Source organism: Anomaloglossus baeobatrachus, chromosome 5 (genome assembly GCF_048569485.1).
Source record: "Anomaloglossus baeobatrachus isolate aAnoBae1 chromosome 5, aAnoBae1.hap1, whole genome shotgun sequence".
NCBI lineage: Eukaryota > Metazoa > Chordata > Amphibia > Anura > Aromobatidae > Anomaloglossus > Anomaloglossus baeobatrachus.
Genome location: NC_134357.1, coordinates 451269164 through 451288914, shown reverse-complemented (window position 1 = coordinate 451288914; position 19751 = coordinate 451269164). Strand labels below are relative to the sequence as shown.

General features: G+C 51.8%; 1 protein-coding gene across 2 annotated transcripts in view; it reads right to left on the bottom strand.

The window, feature by feature from the left end:
• The window catches only part of KIF3B (kinesin family member 3B), a 43336-nt gene extending 28846 nt beyond the window's left edge, over positions 1–14490 (bottom strand). The window contains exon 1 of one of the 2 annotated variants that reach the window (XM_075350553.1): positions 14391–14490. The gene's annotated coding sequence lies outside the window, so the exon portion shown is untranslated. Of the gene's footprint in view, positions 1–3465; positions 3552–14390 lie in introns of those variants that run through there. The other variant, XM_075350554.1, reaches the window with a different exon arrangement.
• Between the last annotated feature and the right edge of the window lie 5261 nt (positions 14491–19751).

Sequence of the window (19751 nt, the reverse complement as noted above, 5' to 3'; positions counted from 1 at the left end):
TCTGCATGTACTGCAGTGCCCTGAAATGGAAAGATGAACCGCCAGGTTTATGCTGTGCAAATGGCAAGATAAAACTTCCACCTCTCCTGTCACCACCCGATCCCCTAAAGTCTCTGATGACAGGTACCAGTACAATATCAATACATTCTATTTTGTTAACAGCAGTTATTAACCCGGGCGAAGCCGGGTAGTACAGCGAGTACAAGATATAACAGGATCAGTACAGGATAAGTCGTGTAATGTATGTACACAGTGACTGCACCAGCAGAATAGGGAGCACAGCTCTGGAGTATAATACAGGATAACAGGATAAGTCGTGTAACACACAGAGTCCACCAGCAGAATTGTGAGTGCAGCTCTGGAGTATAATGCAGGATGTAGCTCAGCATGAATACAGTGAATACAGGATAAGTAATGTAATGTAATGTGTGTACACCGTGTCTCCAGCAGCAGAACAGTAAGGCTATGTGCGCACTAGAAAAGTGATTTTTCTCAAGAAAATTTCTTGAGAAACTTCTGGGAGTTGAGGATTACCGCACCTGCGGTAAAAAAACCGCACCAAATCCGCGGGAAAAACGCATGCGTTTTTGCTGCTGTTTTGCCGCAGGTTGGTCCCTGCGTTTTTTTTATGCTGAACAGAAATAAATAATATAGATAATAGATAGATAATCGATATATAGACAGATAATGGATAGAGGGAAAGATGGATAGATAGATAGATAGATAGATAGATAGATGAGAAAGACCTATATAATGTCCCACCCCCCTGCATATTCTAAGCTGGCACCCTTTAGTGACTTTCATGTGGCAGTAAAGGGTGCCTAGCCTTGTATTTAGCCAAAAAAATAAATAATTAAAAAAAAATGACGTGAGGTCCCCCCCATCTTTTGTAGCCAGCTAGGGTAAAGCAGACGGCTGCAGCTTGCAGACCACAGCTGCAGCTTCACCTTGGCTGGTAATCCAAAACAGTGGGCACCCCATGCTGTTATTTTACATTAAGTAAATAATTTAAAACAAAAAACGTGGGGTCCCCCCATATTGAATCACCAGCCAAGGTAAAGCGGACAGCTGGGGTCTGATATTCTCAGACTAGGGAGGTCCACTGTTATTGGACACTCCCCAGCCTAAAAATAGCAGGCCGCAGCCGCCCCAGAAATGGCGCATCCATTAGACGTGCCAATCCTGGCGCTTCGCCCCAACTCATCCCGTTGCCCTGGAGCGGTGGCAAACGAGGTAACATATGGGGTTGATGCCAGATGTGTAATGTCACCTGGCATCAAGCCCTGGGGTTCGTGATGTCAGGCGTCTATCAGATACACCAACCCAGTCAGTAAGAAATAAAAAATAGACAACAAAAAAAGTTTTATTTGAAAAAACACGCCCCACATTCCCTCTTTCACCAATTTATTGACAAGGACAATCAAATCCGGGTCCGGCGTAATCCAATAAGGTGGGGGGGGGGGGGTGTCCCACGACGATCCATACCATAGTCACGGTCCCAGTAAGTGAAGAACAGAATGTTTCCCATTGGCTGGGAGAGCAATGCAGTGACCTGAGCTATCATCAATTGGTCAGCCCAGGTCACTGCAGGGGATGCCGAGCGCTGCTGTCAGGAGGATAGATGAGATCATTACCTGCTGTGCTGATCTCCTGCAGTCCTGCCATCAGCGCTGTCACTGCCTTCTATGCCCGCCGCGTTGTCAGCAGTATCGCGAGAGCCCGTGACGTCACCGCTAGTGACAGTCTCGGGCCGCTCGCAAGACGGGCATAGACTGCAGTGACGTCAGGAGGCAGGAGATCGTCACAGCAGGTAATGATCTCATCTCACCTCCTGACAGCAGCGCCTGTCAACCCCGCGGCTGCCAGCACTGCTGTGTGTCAGTGTCTGCCTGCGCTGCAGCGTGACAAGCCGCTGACACTGCGGGCAGACACTGACACTGCTGTGCCGGCAGCCGCGCGGCGCGGGACAGACTGCACGGGCACCGGGAGGTCACACGGAAGTGCTTCTGTGCGGCGTCCAGGGAGTGTGACGTCTGTGTTTACTCTGCTTCGCCTCCTCTTCCTGGCATAATGACATCACTCCCTGCAAAATCGCAGGCAGCGATGAGCATTACCGCAGGTAAATCGCGGCTATACCGGGGGTATACCGCACATCATTTGCTACCTGCGGTATACCCCCGGAATTTCACGATTACATTACAGTGAATGGAGTGAAATTCCGGGGGTATACTGCAGTTACCTGCGGAAATAAGTGACATGCACATTTTCTCAAGAAATTTTCTCAAGAAAATCTTCACAAAGAATTTTCTTGAGAAAAAAACGCAGCGTGCGCACAGCTATTTTTTGCCATAGGTTTTGCAGGGAAATGTCTGCAGAAAGATGTCAAACATTTCTCAAGAAATTTCCGCAGCAAAACCGCGGGTAAATCCGCGGGTAAAATGGCCTAGTGCGCACAGGGCCTAAGTGCAGCTCTCAGCGATAATACAGGATGTAACTCAGGATCAGTACAGGATACGTTGTATAATGTATGTACACAGTGACTGCACCAGCAGAATAGTGAGCACAGCTCTGGAGTATAATACAGGATAAGTCGTGTAATGTACACAGGGACTCCACCAGCAGAATAGTAAGTGCAGCTTTCGTGGATAATGAAGAACATAGCTCACCATCAATACAGGATAAGTAATGCAATGCATGTACACAGTGACTCCACCACAAGAATAGGAAGTGCAGCTCTGGAGTATAATACAGGATGTAATTCAGGATCAGTACTGGATAAGTAATGTAATGTATGTACACAGTGACTTCCCCAGCAGAATAGTGAGTGCAGCTCTGGAGTATAATACAGGATGTAACTCAGGATCAGTAGTGGATAAGTAATGTATGTACACAGTGATTCCACCAGCAGAATTGTGAGTGCAGCTCTGGAGTATAATGCAGAATGTAGCTCAGCATGAATACAGGATAAGTAATGCAATGTATGTACACAGTGTCTCCACCAGCAGAATAGTGAGCGCAGCTCTGGAGTATAATACAGGATGTAACTCAGGATCAGTACAGGATAAGTAATGCATGTACACAGTGACTGCACCAGCAGAATAGTGAGTGCAGCTCTGGAGTATAATAAGGATAAGTCATGTAATGTATGTACACACATATATTAGTAATAACTAAAAAGCTAAGCCGGTATCATTATTTAGAACCTGATCCCCCATTGTATCTGTACACCCATTTGCTAGTCTCATTATTTTCCAGATAATAATCAGGCATCATATTCCTCCCCACCAGAGCATACATACTCCAGAATGATACCGCTGGCACTATGTATTGATCAGAGCAGCCGATGTAGGACTATATAGTATAATAAATGTACATTTGCATTATGGGGACTCGCTTCCCCTCTTAGGTTACATGGGTGTCTCGCCATCCAGCCTTGGTGAAGTCATCAGGCAGAAAATACTTTACCTTTAAAGCTTGTGCTTGTAATAATGGCCTTTTGGGAGTTCAGAAAACATATTTGTGCAGCGTATGATGTCCTCAGCACTGAACGGACCTGTAATCAGCGCACATGATGATTCTGCAAAGACGCCGATGATTGGACTGAGACAGCGTCACTAGAATCCTCATCTGCTGATCGCAGGACCAATTCCCAGGCAGGGCTCTTAAAGGGCCGGTAACACACATCTGATTAGCATCCACTCTGAAAATCTTTAGGCTACATGCGCATGCTGCAGTTTTGTTGTCATAAAAAAAAACTGCACCATTGAGACATGAAAATTGCACCAAAAACTGCACCTTGTCCCAGAGAGCCTGGAAGAAAAAAAAAAATGCTTGTAATGATGGTGCGTTTTTGGCAATTCTGATTTGATTTTTTTTCTGAAAAATAGTGATGGGCGGATTGTAAAGTCCGACCCCTGTAGGTTGAAAGGCACCCGAGTGCCGGGCCCAGGCCGGAATGCTCAGGGAATTGCAGGTACTGATCCGGATTAGGCACTCGGGAAATAAAAACAGAGTAAAAATAAATAAAATAAAGAATATATATATATATATATATATATATATATATATATGTGTGTGTGTAAAGCAAGGGCGCTATACTTACAAAGTCTCTGGCACAGCTGTAACTGCTCCAGCGACTGATCATTCTCCTTCCAGGGCTGCTCGTTAGGCTCATGCACATTCACTTTCTCCGCCCATCGGTGTCTGTGATTGGCTGCAGTCAGACAGCGCCCCCACCTGTGTGACAGCCTGTCTGACGCTTTCAAATACAGACGTGGTCTGCGGGTCTATAGCATACAGTAAAAAATAAATAAAAAAATTGTCATAGGTCCTCCCATATTATGATACCCAGCACAGATAAAAGCCACTGCTTCAGGCTGCAGCCCCCAGCCATGTGCTTTTCTTGGCTGTGTATCAAAATAGGAGGAACCACATGCGGCTTTTTTTTTTAAATTTAAATAATTTTTATTAAATAAAAAAAAATAACGGCGAGCGGTCCCTTCCAATTTTGATATCTAGCCAAGATGAAACCAGAGAGCTGGGTGCTGGTATTCTCAGGTTGGGGAGACCCATGCTTATTGGGTGCCCCCAGCCTTAAAATATCAGCCTGCAGCCGCCTAGGATTGTCAGATCTATTAGATGCGATAGGCCCAACACTTAACCCCGCTCTTCTGGATTGCGCTGGTACAGTGGCAATCAGGGTAATAAGGCGTTAATGTCAGTTCACAGTTGACACTAAGCCCTAGATTAGTAATGGGAGGAGTCTATGAGACCCCCCCATTACTAATCTGTAAGTGAAAACAAATAAACACAAACACCTAAAAAATCCTATAATTTGAAATAAAATACAAAAAAAACACCCTCTTATTAACTCCCAAAACATCCCTGCAGGTCCGACGAAATCCACACAAGGTCCCACGATGATTCCAGCTCTGCTATATCTGAATCACAGCGTGCGATCATGGTACATGACCATACGCTGTAAATTCAGGCAGAGACTAAGCAGCGATCAGCAGTGGTGACGTCACTCAGGTTAGTCGCGGCGCCACAGCAGGATGTTCCCACAGTCCTCCACCTGTGACCGCAGGTAACTTGACCTCAGGTAACTTCAGTGACCTCACCTAAGTTCATTGAGGTCGCATGAGGTCAGGTTACCTGCAGTCACAGGTATTGGACCTTGAGAACTCCCAGCTGTGGCTAACCTGTGTGACGTCACCGCTCACCGCTGCTCATCCTCTGCCTGAATTTACAGTGTGCGGTCATGTACCATGATTGCGCACTGTGAATCAAATGTAGCAGAGCTAGAGTCATCGTGGGACCTCGTGTGTATTACGTCGGACCTGCAGGGGTGTTTTGGGGGTTAATAAAGTGGTGAAGAGGGTTTTTTTTGTATTCTATATCAAAGGATTTTTTCAGTGTTTGTGTTTATTTCTTTTCACTTACAGATTAGTAATACAGGGGGGTCTCAGATGCTTCCCATTACTAATCTAGGGCTTAGTTTCAGCTGTGTGCTGACATTAACCCCTAATTACCGATTGCTACCGCACCAGGTAAATTTTTGAAGAGTCGGGTAAAGTGCTAGGGTTGTTGCATCTAATGGATGCAACAATCCTAGGTGGCTGCAGGCTGCTATTTTTAGGCTGGGGGGCCCAATAAGCATAGGTCTCCTCAGCATGAGAATAGCAGCCACCAGCTGTCTGGCTTTAGCTTGGCTGGGTATCAAAATTTGAGGGTGGACCTCCTAACATTTTTTAAAAATTATTTGTTTAAATAATTAAAAAAGACGTATGCGGTTCCTATTATTTTGATACACAACCAAGATAGGCACACGGCTGGGGGCTAGAGCCTGTAGCCGCGGCTATATCTGTGCTGGGCATCATAATGGGGGGGAATTGCACGCCAATTTTTTTTAAATTTATTTTTACTGTACACTATAGAACCGCAGACCGAGTCTGTGACTGGAAGCTTCAGACACACTGTTACTCAATGTGAGGGTGCGTCTGACTGCAACCAGACACCAGTGGATGCCTCGCTGACCCTGAGTCGGTGGGGGATTGATTTGCGAGTCTTTCCATCACTAGTGAGAAAGAGGGATAAAATGCAAAAAGAATGAATATGCTGCAGTTTGTCAGACGTTTGTGACAAACTGCAGACAAAAAAAACTGCAACGTGCGCACAGAAAAATTGAATTCTCATAGATTTTGCGGGGAAGTCAAAAGTGAGAACTGTTTGACAACAAAACTGCACCAAAAACGCGACCAAAAAAAACGCAGCATGCGCATATGGCCTTATATGCACAAGGCCTGATTTATCATTTGTGATTTTTTTTAGCTAGGTTTTTTTTGTCGTGCGGCATTCCCTTACATTTTCTGGCCCAAATTCTTCAAATTGACGCATGTATTTCATGAATTATATGCAACGGCAAAAATGGTCTTTATTTTTGGCTCTAACCTTTTTTGCCACTTTTTATGGCAAAAAGTCATGTTTTGCAAAATATCGCAATGTTTTTTGGCATAAATACAATCACTCCAAGAGGGGCGGACTGGAGTACATTGCGACAATTTATGCGACTTTTCAAAAAAGTCATAAATGAAGAATTACAATTTGTTAACCGTAAAAAAAAAATCTATTCTTACCTGGAAACCATCAGTAAGCAGAGTATCTGCCAAAATGTATATGTGTTATTGAGACATTTAGCAGGGGTGTTAATAAGCTAATCACACCAGATCATGTTCACACTGCTGGACGTCATAAGTTCACATTTTGTGGCCATGGTCCGTTTTTGGCCACAATTTTCCATGATGGTGGCAAAAGCGCATTGTTTTTGCCATTGGTTTTCTGAACGTACATGAAGAACAGAATAATAGGAAACGGGATTGGCTGGAATTCTGGAGCGTCAGATTTTGCATTAAATGCATGTGGCAGTATCTCTATGATTAAGGCCAATTTCACACGTCCATGAAACACTGACTATGCGCAGATCGGGACACAGCCTCACATCCCCCCAGGCTGAGCCCAACATCACCCAGTACAAGCCCCACGTCCCTCGATCCCAAGCCCCACGTCCCTCGATCCCGAACCCCACGTCCCCCAACCTGAATCTGCTGTCTCATAGGTATATATGAAGCAGTTAGTAGAGTCAAGGAACTAGCGGACTGGCCGGGTCTTCCAATCCGAGCACGATCCATGAACAGAGAGCATGCGAAACTGGTCTTATTAACATACACCGAGTTGTCCATTCTACGGGACACGTGACCTCTTACAAATCTGTGCTTTCATGAACAAAAATGAGACATTTGACCCCTGAATGCAGCACAAAATCAAGAGATCAAAAGGGGTCTCAATTGCTGATACATGATACAATTGAATATAATGCCACCATAAACATTCTTTTAAACTGCTTTTATTGGAAAAATGCATAAAAATCAGCCAGAATCATGGCAGGTGAAGTAAAACAATTTTTTTAAATACCGTATTTTTCGCTTTATAAGACGTACTGGATTATAAGACGCACCCCAAATTTAGACATAAAAAAGGTAAAAAAATAAAAATGGGGTCCGTCTTATACTCCGGTGTTCTCTTATCGGAGGGGGACAGCAGTGGTGGTGAAGCGGGGTCACAGGAGGCAGATTGTGCTGGCAGGCGCAGCGGGGTCCGTGGTGGCGGGGTCCGTGGTGGCGGGAGCCGCGGCGGGGTCCGTGGTGGCGGGAGCCGCGGCGGGGTCCGTGGTGGCGGGAGCCGCGGCGGGGTCCGTGGTGGCGGGAGCCGCGGCGGGGTCCGTGGTGGCGGGAGCCGCGGCGGGGTCCGTGGTGGCGGGAGCCGCGGCGGGGTCCGTGGTGGCGGGAGCCGCGGGTAAGTGGTGCAGCAGGCCGATGCGGTGAGTGTCTGTGTCCGCGGCCCCGGTTCAAATGATGGCGCCTGGAGCGGCGCGTGCGCAGATGGAGCTCTCATCAAAGAGGCAGTCGGATGCCTGTGTGCGGGTGGCAGCAGGGTGCCTGTGCCTGGGAGGCAGACGGGTACCTGTCAGTGCCGGCTGCCGCCCGCACGCAGGCACAGGCACCCGACTGCCGCCCACACGCAGGCACAGGCACCCGACTGCCGCCCACACGCAGGCACAGGCACCCACCTGAGGTCCACCTCCTGTAAACTTTCTGCTTGCCTGGGAGATTGAGTCAGTCTGTTGGAGAACTTGAAGAAAGAAGATTGATCCTCTGGGAGGGAATAGCTGAGGCTGCGGCCAGCATGCCAGAGAGACTGAGAAAACTCCATTTGCCTGGAAAAGGACTGCTGGAGGATGGTGACTGATCCCTGGGACATTTATGCCATTACTGGACAATTTTACCATCTGATTTGTCGATTATTGCATGGACTGTTTGATTTGCTTGGAATAAATGCTTATTGGATTGTACAGCCATCTCTCGCTCTGTTGATCGTGTGATACGGGAGAAGGACCCCGTCACATGGGGTTATTGCATTTATAGGTCTATAATCAGGTCCATTTTCCTTGGTCATCACTTTATAAAATCAAGAGATCAATTTTCCTTGGATCATTTTTGGTGCAAATCTACATTATGAGAGAATCGACTGATCGGAACAGCTTTAAACGAGGCAGGGTCATCGGGACATCAATTTTTCAGAAGCAGACACTGGCGTTTTCTCGAGTAACAATGTCAAATGTAGGCTTGTGTGATTAATCAGATTAATCCACATTTCAATAACGAAGAACGAATGATTTTCATTACAAAAACCTCTAATATCAGCAGTGCTTGCAATAAGGTGAGCAGGTGGCCGGGGAAGAGGGCACAGCAGCACAGTAATCATAAAGGTGAAATGTAAAGGTGTGTGACGGCTGATATGGCCAATGTCCCCAGTAGTCCAAGCCTTAAGTTATATATTTGAAACCAGAAGTTTCCATTCTCTATAAAGACACATCTGCATGTTTTTCTCACTCTCTGACATGAAATCAGAATAAACCTTTCCTGTTTTAGGTCAATTAGTATTACCAAAATTATTTACATTTGCCAAATGCCAGAAAAATAATAGAGAATGTTTTAAGGAATTTTTATTACTTTCTGCAAAGTCAAAAGTGTACATACTTTTCATTAGTATTTGGTATGATTGCCCTTAAACTGTATGACTTGGGTGAAATGTTTTGGATATACGTCCAGAAGCTTCAGACAATAATTGGTAGGAATTTGGGCCCATTCCTCCTGACAGAATTGGTGTAACTGAGCCATGTTTGTAGGTTGCTTTGCTCGCACCTGCCTTTTCAAATTTGCCCATAAATTTTCAATAGGATTGAGATCAGGGTTTTGTGATGGCCACTCCAAAACATTGATTGTTATCCTGAAGCCACTTTGTAACCAGTTTGGCAGTATGCTTCGGTTATTGTCCATTTCGAAGACCCATTTCCACCCAAGCTTTAAGTTCCTGGCTGATGTCTTCAGATGTTTCTTCAGTATTGCCACATAATTATCTTTCTTCACGATGCCATCTATTTTGTGAAATGCACCAGTCCCACAGCAAAGCAACCCCACAACATGATGCTGCCACCCCCGTGTTTCACAGTTGGGATGGTGTTCTTAGGCTTCAAACCTTCTCCCTTTTTTCTCCAAACATAAAGATGGTCATTATGGCCAAACAGTTCAATTCTAGTTTCATCAGACCACAGGACATGTCTCCAGAAATTAAGGTTTTTGACCTGTGTGCATTTACAATCATTAATCTGGCTTTTTTCTGTTTCTTTTGGAGTAATGGCTTCTTGCTGGCAGAGTGGCCTTTCAGCCTATGTTGATAAAATATTTGTTTCACTGTGGATAATGACACAATCTCACCAGCTTCCGCCAGTATCTTCACAAGGTCTTTTGCTTTTGATCTTGGGTTCATATGCATATGTCTGACAAAATTACATACATCTCTGGTACACAGAACCCGTCTTATTCCTGAGTGGTATGATGGCTGGACATTCCCATCTTGTTTGTATTGCGTATTATTTGTACAGATGAACGAGGCACATATGCATATCTAGAAATTGCACCTAAACAAGTCTGGTTCATCTTTAAGTCCACGATTCTCTTCCTGATATCTTGGCTGATTTCTTTTGACTTTCCCATGATGCTACGCAAAGCAGCGGTGTGTTTCAGGTGTGCATTAAAATACATCCACAGGTGTGTCTCTAATTAACTCAGATGTTGCCAATAAACCTATCAGAAGCTTCTAAACACATGACATCATCATTTCGGCAGTCCCATATTGTTTAAAGGCATAGTACTCTTAGGGCGGCTTTGCACGTTGCAACATCGCACGTGCGATGTCGGTGGGGTCAAATCGAAAGTGACGCACATCCGGCGTCACTTTCGACATCGTAGTGTGTAAATCCTAGATGATACGATTAACGAGCGCAAAAGCGTCATTATCGTATCATCGGTGTAGGCGCCGACTTTTTCAAAATTACGCTGCCGCGACAGGTACGATGTTGTTCCTCGTTCCTGCGGCAGCACACATCGCTGTGTATGAAGCCGCAGGAGCGAGGAACATCAGCTCACCTGCCGCCGGCGGCGGCTATACGGAAGGAAGGTGGTTGGCGGGATGTTTGCATCCTGCTCATCTCCACCCCTCCGCTTTGATTGGCCGCCTGCCGTGTGACGTCGCTCTGACGTTGTACGACCCACCCCCTTAGGAAGGAGGCGGGTCGCCGGCCAGAGCGACGTCGCAGGACAGGTGAGTGCATTTGAAGCTGGCATAGCGATAATGTTCGCTACGCCAGGAATCACAAGATATCGCTGCTGCGACGGGGGCGGGTACTATCGCGTGCAACATCGCAGCATCGGCTTGCGATGTCGCAACGTGCAAAGCCCGCCTTAGTGTATGTAAACTTTTGACTTTTCAGAAAGTAATAAAAATGCCTTAAAACATTCTCTTTCTCTCATTATTCTGGCATTTGGAAAATATAAATAATTTTGGTTCCCAATTGACCTAAAACAGGAAAGGTTTATTCTGATTTCATGTCAGATAGTGAGAAAAACCTGCAGATGTGTCTTTTTCGATAGTGGATGGAAACGTCTGGTTTTTACTGTGTATAAAGCCATCTTCTAGCCCTGGCTAATTGAAGGTAGAAGTAGGAGAACAAGCTGGGGACGCCTAGAGGTGCGAGATTTGAGGGTCTACTTTGCCCGGATGGGCTGTAGTTCCAGCACAGATACTGTCTAAGGGTAGCAGTACAGTGGGCAAATCAGCTAAAATGTGACCAATGTGGAAACCCATCGCCTATTCGGACCAATCAGAGTTTGTGTGGCACTGAGCTGATGACAGTATCAGAATTTGGTAGCAGCAGCATGAATTTTCCTGTCCGTAGTGAACAGTGCAGGTTGGTGGTCGAATGTTTTCTTGGCACAAGGTAGCAAAGGCCATTTAGAACCAGTCAGGATGTCCAGCAGGGCCAACGTTTCTATCACCAAATGACATCTGTGCCACAAATTCCAGCAGCTCTGAAGGCCAAATGAGGTGAAAAACCCAACTAGATCGGTGCCCCGAATAAAGGGGCCATTCAGTGTGATATACTTAATGATAGTCATGGACAAAACATGGCAGTTTAGGGTATGGTTACACATCATCTAAAGATCTACGGCAACGGAGCTGTGGACCGTCAGGCTCCTGCAGCGGCTGAGCTGCGGATCGCCAGGGTCTGCAGCGGCTGAGCTGTGGATCGTCAGGTTCCGCAGCGGCTGAGCTGCGGATCGCCAGGGTCTGCAGCGGCTGAGCTGTGGATCGTCAGGTTCCGCAGCGGCTGAGCTGCGGATCGCCAGGGTCTGCAGCGGCTGAGCTGCGGATCGCCAGGGTCTGCAGCGGCTGAGCTGTGGATTGTCAGGTTCTGCAGCGGCTGAGCTGTGTAATATTTAGTTTTGCATCTAATGAAGAGTGTACTATGGGGTTCTGCAGCAGCTGAGGTGCACATTATTAGCTTGGACAATGTACTGTACATATCACTTTGCAGATGCTGAAGAACCTATTTTTTTATCCTTGGGGGAAGGGGGGGGGTACATGTTAGTAAATCAGTGGTTGACACAGAATAAGTACCTGCAGGAGGGGAGACGCAGTATCTGTGTAGCCCCGCTCATCTCTAGAAGTGTCACGCTCCAACATCATATACCGTATAAATACCAAATTACAAGTGAAATAACAGAAAATTCCCAAAACATCTCTAATATAAAGGTTTTACCATAAATACACATGAAGCTGGACGGGTCATATACAGCACGCAAGAGAAGATAAATGCCGCTCTGACAGTATATCGGTGCGCACGGCGAGTAGCAACACTGCTTGGGCAATGATCCATAAGGAAAATCTCAAAAAGATGTATAAATATTCCAATAACTAAATATGTGCGGAGACTCCAATCACAGATAAAGCAGTGACCAGAGAACGTGTATATCAGATGGGACATCACCAGGCGGAGAGCATCGTATAGACTGTATACAAGCCGCGGACAAAACGTGACATCACTGCAAGGTAAAACACAATATGACATCAGAGATCCAACCTCATTCAGAAACTTGTAGGACATCATGTCGGCCACTGAGATGGCATTGTATTACATGAGACATCATGGCCATTGTGTCAGCACTACACAACATGAGGCACAGACTAAGCAGATATAGAATCACCGGGTATACAAGCCAGGAGGGAAGCCGTGACATCACTACATATGACATCATCAGACACCCGACATAACCCATCACATCAGCCAGCATCATATTCACCAAGCCAGGAGGGAAGCCGTGACATCACTACATATGACATCATCAGACACCCGACATAACCCATCACATCAGCCAGCATCATATTCACCAAGCCAGGAGGGAAGCCGTGACATCACTACATATGACATCATCAGACACCCGACATAACCCATCACATCAGCCAGCATCATATCCACCAAGCCAGGAGGGAAGCCGTGACATCACTACATATGACATCATCAGACACCCGACATAACCCATCACATCAGCCAGCATCATATCCACCAAGCCAGGAGGGAAGCCGTGACATCACTACATATGACATCATCAGACACCCGACATAACCCATCACATCAGCCAGCAGACGACATCATATTCACCAAGTCAGGTCCCAGTGTGACGTCGCCCCCCTCTCAGGTCCCAGGCGTCACATCGCCCCCCTCTCAGGTCCCACTGTGACATCGCCCCCCCTCTCAGGTCCCACTGTGACATCGCCCCCCCCCTCTCAGGTCCCACTGTGACATAGCACCCTCAGTGCTCAGTGTGAAATAACTCCCTCAGGTCTCTCTGTGACATCGCCCCCCCCCCCCCCCCCTCTCAGGTCTCTCTGTGACATCGCCCCCCCCCCCCTCTCAGGTCTCTCTGTGACATCGCCCCCCCCCCCTCAGGTCTCCCTGTGACATCGCCCCCCCCCCCCTCAGGTCTCCCTGTGACATCGCCCCCCCCCCCCTCAGGTCTCCCTGTGACATTGCCCCCCCCCCCCCTCAGGTCTCCCTGTGACATTGCCCCCCCCCCCCCCTCAGGTCTCCCTGTGACATTGCCACCCCCCCCCCCCCCCCTCAGGTCTCCCTGTGACATTGCCCCCCCCCCCCCCCCCCTCAGGTCTCCCTGTGACATTGCCCCCCCCCCCCCCCCCTCAGGTCTCCCTGTGACATTGCCCCCCCCCCCCTCAGGTCTCCCTGTGACATTGCCCCCCCCCCCTCAGGTCTCCCTGTGACATTGCCCCCCCCCCCCCCCAGGTCTCCCTGTGACATTGCCCCCCCCCCCCTCAGGTCTCCCTGTGACATTGCCCCCCCCCCCCCCCCCTCAGGTCTCCCTGTGACATTGCCCCCCCCCCCCCCCCCCCTCAGGTCTCCCTGTGACATTGCCCCCCCCCCCCTATCAGGTCTCTCTGTGACATCGCCCCCCCCCCTCTCAGGTCCCACTGTGACATCGCCCCCCCCCCCCCCTCTCTCAGGTCTCTCTGTGACATCGCCCCCCCCCTCTCAGGTCTCTCTGTGACATCGCCCCCCCCCCTCTCAGGTCTCTCTGTGACATCGCCCCCCTCTCTCAGGTCTCTCTGTGACATCGCCCCCCCCCTCTCAGGTCCCACTGTGACATCGCCCCCTAAGGTTCCACTGTGACATCACCAGGCCGGCGCGGCTCCGGCTGCATTTAGAGGGCACGCTCCAGGTCGCTGATTTACACTGTATGTATCCCGGCGGCTGATACAGACTGTGCTGAGCTTCCACTCACTGAGCCCCGGTTTCTCCCGTCCCCCCAGCACCCAGGGCATGCTGCTTCCCCCTCGGCCCTGTCCTGTGCCCGGCCGCCGCCTCGCCATGTGTAGATACACCCACACAGTGCCCCGTGATCCCAGCGTCTGCCCCTCACCTGCCATGTCCCAGCCGCCGGTCATTCCGTCCCTCTGTCCGCCGCCGGATGCCGACTGACCGCCGGCTCTCACTTCCTTAGCAACAGGCCCGGCGACGACGCGCTCACTTCCTTAGCAACGGTCAACAGGCCGCGGCTTGTACTTCCTTAGCAACAGCTGCTTAGCCACGCCCACATACGGCAGCAATGTATGCAGGGAGACTGGGTTACTTAAAACAACCCAGCAGTCCTGGCTCCAGCTCTTTAGACTCTTAGGTGACAATCTCGGGGAGGGACGGTCGGACCCTCGGGTGACAGTCTCGTAGAGGCGGGGAGTAACGGACCCTCAGGTGACCGCCTCGGGGGGCAGGACTTACGGACCCTCGGGTGACCGCCTCAGGGGGGGACGGACCGACCCTCGGGTGACCGCCTCGGGGGGGACGGACCGACCCTCGGGTGACCGCCTCGGGGGGGACGGACCGACCCTCGGGTGACCGCCTCGGGGGGGGGACGGACCGACCCTCGGGTGACCGCCTCGGGGGGACAGACCGATCCTCGGGTGACCGCCTCGGGGGGGACGGACCGACCTTCGGGTGACCGCCTCGGGGGGGACGGACCGACCCTCGGGTGACCGCCTCGGGGGGGACGGACCGACCCTCGGGTGACCGCCTCGGGGGGACGGACCGACCCTCGGGTGACCGCCTTGGGGGGGACGGACTGACCCTCGGGTGACCGCCTTGGGGGGGACGGACCGACCCTCGGGTGACCGCCTTGGGGGGGACGGACCGACCCTCGGGTGAGCGCCTTGGGGGGGACGGACCGACCCTCGGGTGACCGCCTTGGGGGGGGGGGACCGACCCTCGGGTGACCGCCTCGGGGGGGACGGACGGACCGACCCTCTGGTGACACAGGCTCGGGGGGGACGGACGGACCGACCCTCTGGTGACACAGGCTCGGGGGGGATGGACGGACCGACCCTCGGGTGACACAGGCTCGGGGGGGGACAGCCCGACCGACCGTCGGGTGACACAGGCTCGGGGGGGGGGGGGGACGGCCCGACCGACCCTCAGGTGACTGTCTCGGGGGGGACGTAACCCTCAGGTGACTGCCCCGGGTGGGGACTTACGGACCCTCAGGTGACCGCCTCGGGGGGGGGGGGGGGGACGGACCTTCGGGTGACCGCCGGGGGGGGGCAGATCGACCTTCAGATGACAGTCTCGGGGGGGGGGGACGACCGACCCTCAGGCGACAGTCTCGGGGGAGGTGGGGGGACCCTCAGGTGACAGTCTCGGGGTAGACGGACGGACCCTCAGGTGACAGTCTCAGGGGAGACGGACGGAGTCTCAGGTGACAGTCTCGGGAGAGACGGACGGACCCTCGGGTTACCGCCTCGGGGGGGACGGATGGACCCTCAGGTGACCGCCTCGGTTGGGGGGGACCGACCCTCAGGTGAACGCCTCGGGGGGGGACGGACCGACCCTCGGATGAACATCTCGGGGTGGACGGACGGACCAACCCTCTGGTGACACAGGCTCGGGGGGGACGGCCCGACCGACCCTCGGGTGACACAGGCTCGGGGGGGGGACGGCCCGACCGACCCTCGGGTGACACAGGCTCGGGGGGGGGACGGCCCGACCGACCCTCGGGTGACACAGGCTCGGGGGGGGACGGCCCGACCGACCCTCGGGTGACACAGGCTCGGGGGGGACGGCCCGACAGACCCTCGGGTGACACAGGCTCGGGGGGGACGGCCCGACCGACCCTCGGGTGACACAGGCTCGGGGGGGACGGTCCGACCGACCCTCGGGTGACACAGGCTCGGGGGTGACGGCCCGACCGACCCTCGGGTGACACAGGCTCGGGGGGATGGCCCGACCGACCCTCGGGTGACACAGGCTCGGGGGGATGGCCTGACCGACCCTCGGGTGACACAGGCTCGGGGGGGACGGCCCGACCGACCCTCGGGTGACAGAGGCTCGGGGGGGGACGGCCCGACCGACCCTCGGGTGACACAGGCTCGGGGGGGGACGGCCCGACCGACCCTCGGGTGACACAGGCTCGGGGGGGACGGCCCGACCGACCCTCGGGTCACACAGGCTCGGGGGGGACGGCCCAACCGACTCTCGGGTGACACAGGCTCGGGGGGGGGGACGGCCCGACCGACCCTCGGGTGACGGGCTCGGGGGGGACGGCCCGACCGACCCTCAGGTGACAGACTCGGGGGGGGGGCGTCTCGACCGACCCTCGGGGACGGACGGACCGACCCTCAGGTGAGTCTCGGGGGGGGGGGGGACGACCGACCCTCAGGCGACAGTCTCGGGGGAGGTGGGGGGACCCTCAGGTGACAGTCTCAGGGGAGACGGACGGAGTCTCAGGTGACAGTCTCGGGAGAGACGGACGGACCCTCGGGTTACCGCCTCGGGGGGGACGGATGGACCCTCAGGTGACCGCCTCGGTCGGGGGGACCGACCCTCGGGTGAACGCCTCGGGGGGGGGGGACGGACCGACCCTCGGATGAACGTCTCGGGGTGGACGGACGGACCGACCCTCTGGTGACACAGGCTCGGGGGGGATGGACAGACCGAACCCTCGGGTGACAGGCTCGGGGGGGGGGGGACGGCCCGACCGACCCTCGGGTGACACAGGCTCGGGGGGGACGGCCCGACAGACCCTCGGGTGACACAGGCTCGGGGGGGACGGCCCGACCGACCCTCGGGTGACACAGGCTCGGGGGGGGACGGCCCGACCGACCCTCGGGTGACACAGGCTCGGGGGGGACGGCCCGACCGACCCTCGGGTGACACAGGCTCGGGGGGGACGGCCCGACCGACCCTCGGGTGACACAGGCTCGGGGGGGGGACGGCCCGACCGACCCTCGGGTGACACAGGCTCGGGGGGGACGGCCCCGACCGACCCTCGGGTGACACAGGCTCGGGGGGGGACGGCCCGACCGACCCTCGGGTGACACAGGCTCGGGGGGGGACGGCCCGACCGACCCTCGGGTGACACAGGCTCGGGGGGATGGCCTGACCGACCCTCGAGTGACACGGGCTCGGGGGGGACGGCCCAACCGACTCTCGGGTGACACAGGCCCGGGGGGGACCCTCGGGTGAACCGGATTTTGGTCTACGTAGGCCCTAGGTACACAAGCTTAGAGGGAACTTTTCAGGTGACCGCCTCAGGGGGGACAGATCGACCTTCAGATGACAGTCTCGGGGGGGTGGGGGGGGACACTCAGGTGACAGTCTCGGGGGAGACGGACGGACCCTCAGGTGACAGTCTCGGGGGGGGGGGGGGACGGACCCTCAGGTGACAGTCTCGGGGGGGACGGGACCCTCAGGTGACAGTCTCGGGGGGAACGGACGGTGCAGGGCTGGATTTAGGTGTGCGTAGGCCCTACGTACACCAACTTAAAGGGAACCTGTCAGGTGCAATATGCACACAGAACCACAAGCAGTTGTGGGTGTATATTTCTAATCCCTGCCTAACTGTCTTTGTATACACTAGCATAGATAAAGAGATTTTTAGAAAAAGTATTTCTAAATATCTTTTATTTTATGCTAATGAGCTCGGGGACTAGTTCCAAGGGCAATATATCTTCCGATTAGCCGCCCTCTTTGCATGGTAATGTGCCCACAGTGGTGTACTAACATGCTATTCAATGCAGCATCATCAGCGGTACAGTGACCACTTCTCTGAACGCCGGGCACTTCCGGTCATGCGCACTAGACCTCTCTGAAGCCGGGATATGTAAACCCGGCTTCATACTGCACGTGACTGGAAGTACCCGGCATTCAAAAGTGCGGTCACAGCGAACAGAGGTACGCACGACACCGCTAGAGAAAAGGAAATAACTGCAAGAGACACTTTTGGAGTCTAAGCATTTTATACTATCGTTGACTGACTAATGACAGAGATGAGGAAAAGCCGTTTGTCATACAGTGAATTATGTGATACATTCAGTTTCCTCACAGACAAGACCATGTCAAGAGATGAAAATAAACTAAAGTCACGTACAGTTAGGTCCAGAAATATTTGGTCAGTGACACAAGTTTTGTTATTTTAGCTGTTTACAAAAACATGTTCAGAAATACAATTATATATATAATATGGGCTGAAAGTGCACACTCCCAGCTGCAATATGAGAGTTTTCACATCCAAATCGGAGAAAGGGTTTAGGAATCATAGCTCTGTAATGCATAGCCTCCTCTTTTTCAAGGGACCAAAAGTAATTGGACAAGAGACTCTAAGGGCTGCAATTAACTCTGAAGGCGTCTCCCTCGTTAACCTGTAATCAATGAAGTAGTTAAAAGGTCTGGGGTTGATTACAGGTGTGTGGTTTTGCATTTGGAAGCTGTTGCTGTGACCAGACAACATGCGGTCTAAGGAACTCTCAATTGAGGTGAAGCAGAACATCCTGAGGCTGAAAAAAAAGAAAAAATCCATCAGAGAGATAGCAGACATGCTTGGAGTAGCAAAATCAACAGTCGGGTACATTCTGGAAAAAAGGAATTGACTGGTGAGCTTGGGAACTCAAAAAGGCCTGGGCGTCCACGGATGACAACAGTGGTGGATGATCGCCGCATACTTTCTTTGGTGAAGAAGAACCCGTTCACAACATCAACTGAAGTCCAGAACACTCTCAGTGAAGTAGGTGTATCTGTCTCTAAGTCAACAGTAAAGAGAAGACTCCATGAAAGTAAATACAAAGGGTTCCCATCTAGATGCAAACCATTCATCAATTCCAAAAATAGACAGGCCAGAGTTAAATTTGCTGAAAAACACCTCATGAAGCCAGCTCAGTTCTGGAAAAGTATTCTATGGACAGATGAGACAAAGATCAACCTGTACCAGAATGATGGGAAGAAAAAAGTTTGGAGAAGAAAGGGAACGGCACATGATCCAAGGCACACCACATCCTCTGTAAAACATGGTGGAGGCAACGTGATGGCATGGGCATGCATGGCTTTCAATGGCACTGGGTCACTTGTGTTTATTGATGACATAACAGCAGACAAGAGTAGCCGGATGAATTCTGAAGTGTACCGGGATATACTTTCAGCCCAGATTCAGCCAAATGCCGCAAAGTTGATCGGACGGCGCTTCATAGTACAGATGGACAATGACCCCAAGCATACAGCCAAAGCTACCCAGGAGTTCATGAGTGCAAAAAAGTGGAACATTCTGCAATGGCCAAGTCAATCACCAGATCTTAACCCAATTGAGCATGCATTTCACTTGCTCAAATCCAGACTTAAGACGGAAAGACCCACAAACAAGCAAGACCTGAAGGCTGCGGCTGTAAAGGCCTGGCAAAGCATTAACGAGGAAACCCAGCGTTTGGTGATGTCCACGGGTTCCAGACTTAAGGCAGTGATTGCC